We start from the raw sequence: 12,327 nt of genomic DNA on the forward strand, positions 1-12,327 counted from the left end.
GATAAAGTTTGCCAAGCATTATCCACGAATCATCCAAAAACTCCAGTTTTATATTCCATTCCTAAGCTACACAAAAATTCTACCCATCCACCTGGGCGTCCTATCATCAGTGCCCGTGATTCCATTTATTATGTTATCTCACAATACTTGGACAGCTTCCTGCAGGATCTTATCCAAGACCAGCCTACCTACCTTAAGGATTCGTCCACTTTCCTCAGAAAACTGGACAAATTACCAATTCTACCAGAGGGATGCATTTTATGCACATTGGATGTGGTATCACTATATACCAACATCCCCCACACCCGGGGGGTACAGGCAATCCGTAGGTTCCTGACTGGGAACTTGGCATACCGGGGTCCGGATATAGATTTCTTTTGTGAGTTGTTGACTCTGTCTTTAACAAGAAATTATTTTTTATTTGACCAGCACTGGTATGTGCAACAACGGGGTTGTGCAATGGGTTCTTGCGTAGGACCATCCCTGGCCAACATCTTTATGTTTGAGCTGGACAGGAATCTTTTCCTGCTGAATCCTTGCACACAATCAAGGATTTTGTATCTAACTCGATACATAGACGACTTGTTTGTCATATGGACCGGTACCAGCCAGGAATTCAGCTCTGCCATGGAACAAATCAATGCTATGGATGCCAACATACAGTTCACTTATCAGACCAGTAACAGTATGGTCCATTACCTGGATGTTGAGGTCTCCTTACTCAACGGTAAGGTGTCTACAGATCTTTTCAAGAAACCCACGGACCGCAATACGCTCTTAAGGGCGGACAGCCAGCACCCGGGTTTTGTCACCCGCAGCTTACCCAAATCCCAGTTCCTACGGGCAATTCGTACTTGTGATACCTTGGAAAAGGCGGAGAAACACATTGACCAGATGGTACAGGACTTTGTTGTTCGTGGCTATGACATCATCCAGTTACAAACAACTAAAGAACAGGTCCTGGCTTTACCCAGACAGGAAGTGCTTTCCATCAAGACTACTGGCCAAAACAGAGACAATAGAATTCCCTTTGTACAGGAATATCACCCGTTTAACCAAAAGAGCATGCAAATGGGCAAGAGTCTTTGGCCCATACTCACCTCTGACCCGGATCTTCAATCCATCAAGCACTGTAAACTTATGCCCAGCTATAAACGCAAACGAAACCTCCGTGACATGCTGGTTAAAAATGATATTTCACATATGAATGATGTAACCCCCAAGAACTTTCTGACCCGGCAGCCAGGGTGCTATAAGTGCTTGGGTTGCACCACGTGTAGGTCCATGGAATGTGGTGCCACGTTCAACCATCCTCACTCTGGAACCAAGATCCGAATTAAACACATCTTATCTTGCCAAAGTACATACGTCATCTATTATATCAAATGCCCATGTGGCCTGTTTTACATTGGCAAAACCATCCGCCAATTCAGGGAGAGAATGGCACTGCATCGCCAGGCCATACGTTCAGCTTTGGAGGGCAAGCCTCAGGAGCAACCGGTGGCCCGTCACTTCCGTGAGGCCAAACATTCCTTGGCAAGTCTGAAGCATAAGGTCATTGACCATGTTCCCAGTAATATCCGTGGAGGGGACCGAGGAGCATTGTTACTCCAGAAGGAGGCTCGTTGGATTTTTGAACTGCGCACATTGGCCCCAAATGGGCTTAATGAATCCAATCATTTAGGATGTTTCCTATAATTGTCCGTTTTACTCTTATACCATTTTGTACCTTTCCTGATTAACCCTTTTACAGTTCTTTCAGGTTGTTTACACGTATTTTCATTTTCTATGGATCTTTTTTAATTTATTCCCATACTGTGGCAACAATATTTGATAGATCCCTTTAACATAATGGGTAAATCTCAAGTCTTTATAGATATGTGTAAATGCCCACCAGCTTATGGCAGCTCTGACCATTTCTGATCCGATTTGGGAATAATCTAAATGTGTATTATTGTATTACTATTCTCATGAATCAGTGTATACTGTCCTCTCTTGCCCCGTTGCAGACCTTTATATATTCTTTATATATGTTTTATATCTTCACGGTGTTGTATACATGTTCACGGTATTGTTGTTGTTGTTTTTTGACTCTCAGCATTGGTGCGGCTTAGCCCGGTGGGTTACCATGACAACGGCGCTGGAGAGCGCGCGTCGCCGCTTGGTGACGTCATCAGTCCCCGGCCGGGACCCGCTCGTGCTGCGTAGACTGATCTGTATGTGGTGTGGGTATTTAAGGTAAGCTTTTGTACATGTTTTCTTTATATTGTCCTGACGAAATATAATTAAATTAAATGAAACGTTGACTGCATTAAGCTGCTTGGATAGCTTTCTTTGAGGTTGCTGGAGGCATGTTTCATTAAGTCCTGGAGTGCCGTATCCTTCCAAAAGACTGCACATTATTTACTGGCACCTGGTCATCCTATACTGCATGACTCATAGGAGTGCCGGTCCTTGCCTTCATTTGTATATATATATATATATATATATATATATATATATATATATGACATATATTTTAAAATATTCAGTTTGATGTCCAATTCAGGCCACTAATGTATCCCCAGGTAACAGAGAAAAGATATTAATGTTTCAAAGCAATTGAATCCCTGAAAAAATTGTAACTCTAATTAACTCTTATTTCATTTGAATTTAAAGGGGTAGGCAACCCCCTTTTATTGGGAAAAAGCTGCATCAATACTGGTTTCCCATTAACACAAGGGTTATTTGGAGGTGCCTCTTCTTTGTCGTTTTGCTTATGAGAATGCGATTGTGCTTCTGTGTGGCATAAATTGCCTTGTGGGTACTACTTTATGGCCATGCCCCTTTCTTTTGAGACCACAACCATGTTTTGCGCTGTGCGCTGTCCCTTTATTGAGTATGGGAGGGAGGGCACAAATGTATAGTCTGCAGGGAGGCGCTGAACACCCTAACACTGGCCCTGCACCTAAGGGTACGCCTTATACAATGTACCCATTCTTTTTAAGGGATACAAGTTAACTACACCCAGTTGCCCAAAGTCTTGAGCTATGAATTTGCTCTTGTGTGTAAATGGACTAATTTTCCCACTAGTTAAGAGGTGTGGCCTTACAAGTCAGAAAACACTAAGGCTGCAAAGAAAAATAAACATGCAGGAGGTGATTTGTAAAAGTGGTGTGCAAAGAATAATTAAGAATTATAGAGGTACACTTTTTCTAAGCAAAATGCTAGCTGATATTGGGGGTCATTCCGACCCGTTCGCATGCAGCGGTTTGTCGCTGTGGTGTGAACGGGTCTGGAATGCGCATGTGCAGCAGCCGCACTGCGCACGCGCTTCGTTGCCCGGCGACCTACGTCGTGGACAACGAAGAAAGCAGTCACAGAGGCGATCGCAAGAAGATTGACAGGAAGGTGGATTTCCTGGGCGTCACCAGACCGTTGCCTGCCGTTTTCGGGGAGTGGAGAAGAAAATGCAGGCGTGTCCAGGAGAACGGAGGGCGGATGTCTGACGTCAAAGCTGGCCCCAGCATCGCTGAGATCGTCGCACAGGGTAAGTATGTCCAGGGCTAGTCTTGTTCTGCATTAAATTTTTTTAGCTTATCAGGGCTGCACAAGCGATCGCAGCCCTGCTTTGCTAAAATACACTCCCCCATAGGCGTGGACTAGTTGATCGCAGCAGCAGCAGCAAAAAGTTGCTGGCTGCGATCAACTCGGAATGACCACCATTATATAAGATATAATTTTAATCTCCTCAAAGTCTAGGATGCCATTTTTTATCTGTAGTTGTAATAAGTACACAGTAACTTTACTGAACGTGTGACCCAGTTGCAACAACTAACTAATTAAAATCCATTATCAAAGAAAATTGCAGTAAACTGCCGATATCCATTTTAATGGTATCCGGACACTGTCTAGGTCGACACACATTGGTGGACATTGAGTAGGTTGACACAGGAAATAGGTCGACACTGCCATTAGGTCGACATGAACAAGAAGATGGAAAAAGGTCAACATGAGTTTCATTTTTTTTTTACTTTTTCATACTTTACGATCCACGTGGACTACAACTGGGAATGGTAACCTGTGCCCGAAGCATGGCGAGTGAAGCGAGCCATGCGAGGGGACACGGTGCACTAACTGGGGTTCCCTGTCACTTTACGAAGAAAACTACACACAAAAAAACATTAAAAAACTCACGTCAACCCTTTTTCCATGTCGACCATGTTCATGTCGACCTAATGGCCGTGTCTACCCATTTCTTGTGTCGACCTAGTCACTGTAGACCTATAGGTGTTGCCCTAATGTGTGTCAACCTAGAGTCCCATACCCGTTTTAATATCTTTAAATGTATAAAAAGTTATACCTTTAATTTAAAATCCAGCTGCTGAAAGCGGATATAGGATCAGGGCAAAATTAATCTACATTGAAACATGAAAAGAATTTAGAGGATATACACGTGTTTGTGTACAATTCTACACACACACACACACACACACACACACACACACACACACACACACATGTAAGGATCAGTGCTATTAATCGTAATACCAATATGACTGAATAATTTTGAGACTCAGCAAATGAAGATATCCATATAAAATTAAATTTTTCAATAAAAATATACATAAAAAATTATTGCAATTGCAACTGAGAATATATGAGGTATTACACAGATACAGTATATGTCTTTATAGAACTGTAGTAATTGTCGTATCTGCTCCAGTTCTTACTTGGCTCCCATGCAGAGCTTCTATTTGTGGGACAAGTCCCATAGCCAGGTTACTGTTGGACAATAGGAAGTAAACAAAAAGGGATAATGGGCCTAATTCAGAGTTGATCGTAGCAGCAAATTTGTTAGCAGATGGGAAAAACCGTGTGCACTGCAGGGGGGGGGGGGGGGGCAGATATAATATGTGCAGAGAGAGTTAGATTTGGGTGGGGTGTGTTCAAATTGAAATCTAAATTGCGGCGTAAAAATAAAGCGCCAGTTTCTATACTGCCCAGAAACATAATAACCCACCCAAATCTAACTCTGCACATGTTATATCTGCCACCCCCACCCTCCGCAATGCACATGGTTTTTCCCATCTGCTTACAAATTTGCTGCTATATGGGGATAAAAAATACTAATTTGACGTGGAAATGAGGCATAACTATATCAATTGTCTCAGACCTCTCATTTCCAGTTGAATATTTAAGTGCCAGCTCCTCCAGCCTATCTGCAATCCTATGGCCCAGTGTTTCCAAGTCTTGCTGCAAGAGAAAATTAACTTTAAAGATTATCCAACATTTCTGTTTTATTAACAAACCATCTTCAGTATACAAATAAATAAAGTGCATGTATTATAAACCCCCATCCTAAACACCTCCAGGTGCTCAGAACAATCACTGGCCATGTAGGGGGAGAGGGGACTTGAGGTGAAGATTTGTGGATATCCCGGGGATAGGATTTGTGAGGTGCTGAATTGCAGAATCTCCAACAGAAGGGGTGTGCGATGGTCCAGTTTGTACTGGTTATGACACACTGCTTTCCTGAAATGGCTGTGAAATGGGGTAGGGGGCGATGCAACTCTATACTTACTGTATACATTCTAGCAGGCACTAAGGGGCATATGTAAAAGGGTCCGAGTTTGTCGGAGATATCAGATGATCTTGGATGTTTTTTTTAAAGCGGTAATTGTTTACAAGGCATGGGTTTGCCTTGTAAATGATTGGCCCTTTAAAAAAAGTCAGAGATCGTCCGGCATCCCAAACCTCCGGCAAACTCGGACCCTATTACATACAACCTATGGTCCTTTAAAGAAGTGATGGACATCACCTCCCCTCATTTCTAGGGCGCATCTGCTAGACTGCCACTAGCCTGCTTATATAACAGATTTAGAAAACACAATAATTTCATTCCACTTTGGGAGCAGGGGCCATTTTGCACATGCGCAATCTGCATACCACACATGTGCAATGGACATTGTTGCGGAGGGTTCTGGAGGAAATTTGTGTGGAATGTAGCTCACACGGTAGGCTCCAGCAGCTAATTCCATTTTCAGCTAGGAAAATCGGACATCTTGACAATTCTCATAGAAACGTGGAGGGACCACAGCAGACATTGGAGATATCTACTGTGGTTCCTCACAGTTGGGGGATCCTTAATATTTGTAGGTGCCCCTGCTCCTCCTCCTGAAAATGGATGATATGCTGCAAACTATATTTGATGAACAAGCCCCTTAATGAGTTCCTTGGTGTTCTTCAATTACATATCAACTGGGGGAGATTGTTTAAATCTTGGAGAGATATAAAGTAGAGAAGTTGGTCTTAGCAACCGATCAGCTTCTGTCTTTTTAATTTTTTAGCACAGCCTATAAAATGATAGATCAATACTGATTGGTTGGTATGAGAAACTTCTCCCCTTTGTCTCTTTTCAAATTTTATATATCTCCCCTTTATGTCTTTCATTGGCTTTCCTATTACTTTGCTTTGTGCCTCATTTCTTTGAAATAATTTAGACTCATTCTTTTGACAATCAAGAATCCTGTTCCAATTTAAAATCAAACATTGTCCCTATGGTCCTTCCGGTCAGAGCCAGCTCAAATGCCTAGGGGCATGTATTTCATGCCTGGGTCCAGCCCTGCTTCCAGTAGCACTTGCTGTCCTCTTTCCTAACACAATTTCTCACCCTATTCACTTCGTCCACAGTCTACCACCACTTTTTTCATGAACATTCTTGCCATCAGTATTCCTATATCATTGTGTCTTCCCTCCATCTCAATACAGATACAGTAATTTCAGATGCAGCAACCTACCCTTCTGTTTCTCTATTAAACACATTTCCTGTTCTCCTTGTATACTTTTCCACTACCTTGTATGCATTAACCAATACCGATTATGTGGCAAGTGCGGTGGGTATGACCATGTGATTTACATCATTATGGTGGTTCCATTAAGCTATGTACTGTAACTTGTGTCATCCCACCCATTCCACTTGGGAATAGGGTATCCTATTCTTCCAGGAGTCTGGGAGAACTTCCCAAAAATCGTGAGCCTTTCCAGATGTTCCAGAAGAGTAGGAAAATCTAGTTCTATAGATGAAGAAATACTATAGAAAAAGTATCTGAAAAATAATAATTTTACAAGTTGTTTCACATAATCTTTATTTTATTATCATTCAATTGGGCAGATCATTGGAGAGTGATTAAGTGGAGAGAGATAAACTACCAACCAATCAGCTCCAGTTCTTTTTTAAACACAGCCTGTAACATGACAGTTAGGAGCTGATTGGCTGGTACTTCATCTCACTCCAGTTTCTCACTCTCCAACCACATCAGTTATAATAGCAATGCTGGAAATATGAATTTCAAGTAGAAAATCAATAAATTACAACAAAACAAATTTGCTAATTTTTATTAAATTGATCTTTACTCTCCATTACACTAGAACAAAATGTCTGTTTACAAAAGTAAATACAAGTTACACCATTGCTTAAATGTATTCTGTGTTTTTTCTAAGACTGTAACCTTTTATTACAAATTATTGCCATGGTTATTACCAACCATCTTTATTCTATGAACTATACCACTTCTGCTATTAACAACATTATTTCCAAAACTGTGATCTTCCTTGAAAACGTATCTTGTAGCATACATTATTTGGATTTACTGCCAACAGTATCAGAAGTTTCAACATAGAGTATGTAGATTTTCTAAAACACAATTGTACTATGCCTCAACATCAACAATAACCAGCAATAATTATCTTCTTATTGTGTTCTAATTTTACTTCATTTGGAAGTTTTTGTATTATGGGGGTCATTCCGAGTTGATCGTAGCTGTGCTAAATTTAGCACAGCTACGATCATTCACACTGACATGCGGGGGGACGCCCAGCACAGGGCTATCCCACCCCGCATGTCAGTGCCGCCACTTCCCCCCCCCCGCAAAAGTGCAAAGGCATCGCGCAGCAGCGATGCCTTTGCACTTCAAGAGTAGCTGCGTGCTACTGGCTCACCCCCCGTTCGGTCCGGCCCCGCCTGCATTGGTTGGACCGCGCTCATGAAACGGCAGCCAAATGCCACCGTTCCGCCCCCCCCCCCCCCCCGCCTAGCGACCGCCTCTGCGCCATCTGGCATGCCCTGGAGCACTGTGGTGCCGGCGCATGCGCAGTTCTGACCCGATCGCACCGCTGCGATAACCTGCAGCGTGCGATCGGGTCAGAATGACCCGCAATATGTTTTGACCTGTATTTGTATATGTATGATTATGTGGGGCAGTAAAGATAGTGTAATGGTTAGCATTACTGTCTCACAGCACTGAGAGCATGGGCTTGATTACCACAATGGCCCTAACTGTGTGGAGTTTGTATCTGTTCCCCATGCTTGCGTGGGTTTCCTCCCTCAACCCCAAAATATACAGATGGAGCCATGCTAGTCGTGGCTCCGTTTGTGACTAGGCATGCGCGCCTGCGATGGAGAGGCGCCCCATTCACTTGAATGGATAGCGTCTCCATCCGCGTGCCCGGACAAAGATGCTCTGAATGGGAGCGTCTCTGTGCACTCCCAGCGTGATCGTCTAGTCACGCCGGAAGTGCTTGTTTGCGATGGAGCTGCCTCAGATGAACACGGCTCCATCTGTACTAGGTTAATTGGCATCCTGCAAAAATGTAACCCTAATGTGTAAGTGTGTGCATGTACATGTGTTTAGGGCAGATTAGATGGGCCAAGCGGTTCTTATCTGCAGACAGAAAACAGAACTTGAAAGCTCTGACAGAGAGAGAGAGAGAGAGAGAGAGAGAGAGAGAGAGAGAGAGTGTGTGTGTGTGTGTGTGTGTGTGTGTAAAAAATATTTTATTTATATTTTTACTTCAGTTTTAAATACCATAAATCAATAAAATTCAAAAAACATCAGATCAGCAGAACAATTTTACAAAAACACATTTTTATATATCTATAAATTTTTCTATATAAGCCATATATACACCCATTTTTTTCTGATCCCTAGAGACTGTTTCCAATGATTTGCTACTTTGGTTAGACCTAATTGTATCCAGCCAATCTCTGGAACAGAAAAGTTACAAGTCTCCTTTCAGTCTGCAACACAGTATTTTTGCTAACTATGTAGCTATATATAATAAAATACAAATTTAGGAGCTCCTAATTATTAAAATATCAGATTTTAAAAAATCTATGCAACGTCCATGTTGCAGAAATTTTTACTGTATGACATTGGAATTACTATTCCTTTTTTGCACCAGATTTAATTAGCGCATTCAGCTGAGGCACGTTGAAGTCTTTCCTCATAGAAATGAGTTTTAGCAGCGTGTATATTACTAGAATATTCGTATTCCAACACAGAGAAAGTCAATTGCACACTTAGTGCTTGTTAATATACATGGCCATGTATGTGTTTGTGTTTTTAAAATTATATAGCAACTTTACCCCTCTCAGCGTCCGTGGAGTAATTACACTGGTCAAATAGGGCTCCCGGCTCTGGTAGCGAAATTCCTTTTTGACGAGCCTTGTCTGGAGATCCGAGTCCAGTTCCACGTGAATTTGCAGGGGCTTGCAGTGGTGGCGATTCCGTATATCTGCTGTATAGCTCAATACGTGTTTCTCCGCCTAACATCACCATCGGCTGCTTCCTCAGTTGATCAATATTCTAGGTATTTCGTGGCTCTTAATTTAAAATTTTCGCGGTGTACGCATGCGCACATCCGATGCGTTTCAAGCCTCACTTTGGTTGTTTTTATTATCTTATCCAGTTTCAAATTGTCTGAGACCATAGCCAGTACCTGAATCCATTCTTAAATCATCTAGGTCTCTATAGCGCGGCTGTATTAAGATGGGTCTATTTCAGATTTTCTTGTGTTTTTAACTATATAGATTATAGACTCATTATATGCCATATGCATCCTCTTAACAATGTGAAAGCAGGTTAAACTTAATTTCTGGTATTAACGGGAACCACCTCTTACATTAGCTTTTCATATATAATTTCATTTATCATTATATACTCTATTAAATACCTGGGTATCCTTTTTTATGCATATATATATATATATATATATATATATATATATATATATATATATATTGAATAGCGTTGCTCAGGATTTGAAATTTTCCAAAGTCCTCTGTTTGGTGACACATAGTTAAACAGAGGTGGATTATAGGGCTCCACCATTCCTGATGAGAATAGGGAGTATAACATCACCTAATTTCAACCAAATTATTATTTTTTGATTGATGAAGTTTATTTAGATACCATATTTATTGAATCGAATATGTGATTGGATGTAATCATTGGATATTCTAACCTTTCTAATCAATGGCAATTACTCCTACTATAAGAACTGATTGTAAACCCCTGATGAAGTCCTAACGGACGAAACGCGTTGGGTTTCGCAACATCGGGTTAATAAAGCCTTTATTACAAGCATCTGGTTGGAGATACATCCATTTCAAGTTCTGGCTGTGATCACCTGACTGTAAAATCCTCACATCAACTTGAATTTTTTTATGCATAAGATTGTAACATTGTTTTATTGAATTTTTAGAAGGTTGTGGCAATGACGAACGTTTAGGATAAATATCGTTTGTTTCTGTATAATAAAAACTTTTAATTATTGTCATACAAAAGGCATATTGGCTCCCACGAGAATCCTTTTCTATTCTAAATCTACTTTTAATACCTTATCTGACAGAGGGTATTTCTTGGTGGTTTGAGACTAGTGGTATAGCGCAGTAAATTGGGGTTGAATCTTCGCTATATATATATATATATATATATATATATATATATATTACCTTGTTTCGTTTATTATATTTTATCCATATTGTTCATATTAATAAATATATATATGCATAAAATTTCACTTATATCAGTACTGTTTATATATTCAATAAACCACAATTCATTTTATATATATATATATATATATATATATATTTATATAAAAGTATATGTATATTGAGACACACTCCTTTATATTATATTTTCTGTTAATTTGTTTACCCCTAATTATATTTTAATCAATTATGTATATTATTTGTTATTTCTTCAACATGATTTTATTAATTTTAACACTAAATGTCACAAATCTCTTGTTTATATAGTTATCAATCTTACTTGATATTCACCCAAGAGTTTCATCTAGAAAAGAAAACTACCTTGATATATCTATAACCCCTACTAGAATTGGTTAGCTGCTCCTCTACATATTGAAGAGAGCAAAAATGAGACTACAAATTACCCCCTTTTCTCTCATTCTTTGTCAAATTCTTAGTTTCTGGTGGTTCAGACGGTGGTTCAGAAAATTGTTCTTTTATCTGCCGACAAATTCTGTTTCTATGCAAGGTTTTTTTTGGGGGGGGGACTAAAATTGCTTTTTTATCTAACTGGTATTCACTCTTGTTTCCAAAGCATTGTTTTTATACTAATGATCGAAGCAAACAAAAGTTGTCTGTAATTCGTTTTTTTTTTATGATAAATTGTAAGGTTTAACTTTAACAAAATATTAAAAATGTATTTAGATTATTTAAAGTGCAGATATTAAGACTATAATTTGCAGCTGTGTAATCCTAAGAAATATTGGGGCTCATTCCGAGTTGATTGCTTGCTATGGATTTTCGCAGCACAGCGATTATGGCAGAACGGGGCTAATCTGCGCATGCACCGCAATGCACAGGCGTATCGTACAAGTACAAAGAGCTTTGTGGTTTTGCACAGGTTCTAGTGACGCTTCCAGTCGCACTGGCGGACGCAAGGAGATTGACAGGAAGTGGGAGTTTCTGGGTGTCAACTGACCATTTTCTGGGAGTGTTTGGAAAAACGCAGGCGTGGCCGGGCATTTGCTGGGCGGGTATCTGACGTCAATACCGGGACCTTTGTCGCAGCAATCATTGCACAGAATAAGTAACTACAGGGTTGGTCTTGTTCTGCACAAAATGGGTTTGCTGCCGCTCAGCTGCACAGACGTTCACACTCCTGCAAAGCAAAAATACACTCCCCGTGGGCGGCGACTATGCGTTTGCATGGCTGCTAAAAGTAGCTAGCGAGCGATCAACTCGGAATGAGGGCCAGTATACAAAACAAAGTTATAATCAATGTTGGATATACTCGGTACTTAGGGATTGTTTTTTTTTTTTTTTTTTAAGTAGAAATAATTTTTGCAACATTAACATCTTTCCTTTTTCTCATCAGCAGGTGCTGCAAATGCGGACATACATCCAGGAAGAAAATAGGGATATCTCAGTCATAAATGGATGGCATCCATTGTGAGATTTGTGGCATTATAGGGAGTTTGTGGAACATTTAAAAACCATTTTAATCAAGTCACTTGCTCCAAAAATGTGTCTAT

The 12,327-nt window shown here is 40.4% G+C and overlaps 1 long non-coding RNA gene across 1 annotated transcript in view; it reads left to right on the forward strand.

Moving 5' to 3' along the window:
- The window catches only part of LOC134909530 (uncharacterized), an 83,680-nt gene extending 71,397 nt beyond the window's left edge, over nt 1-12,283 (forward strand). Inside the window, exon 3 of the long non-coding RNA XR_010175956.1 lies at nt 12,174-12,283. This is a non-coding gene — a long non-coding RNA (uncharacterized LOC134909530). The remainder of the gene's footprint in view (nt 1-12,173) is intronic.
- The last annotated feature ends 44 nt before the right edge of the window (nt 12,284-12,327 follow it).

The sequence above is a fragment of the Pseudophryne corroboree genome, chromosome 4 (genome assembly GCF_028390025.1).
Source record: "Pseudophryne corroboree isolate aPseCor3 chromosome 4, aPseCor3.hap2, whole genome shotgun sequence".
Classification (NCBI taxonomy): Eukaryota; Metazoa; Chordata; class Amphibia; order Anura; family Myobatrachidae; genus Pseudophryne; species Pseudophryne corroboree.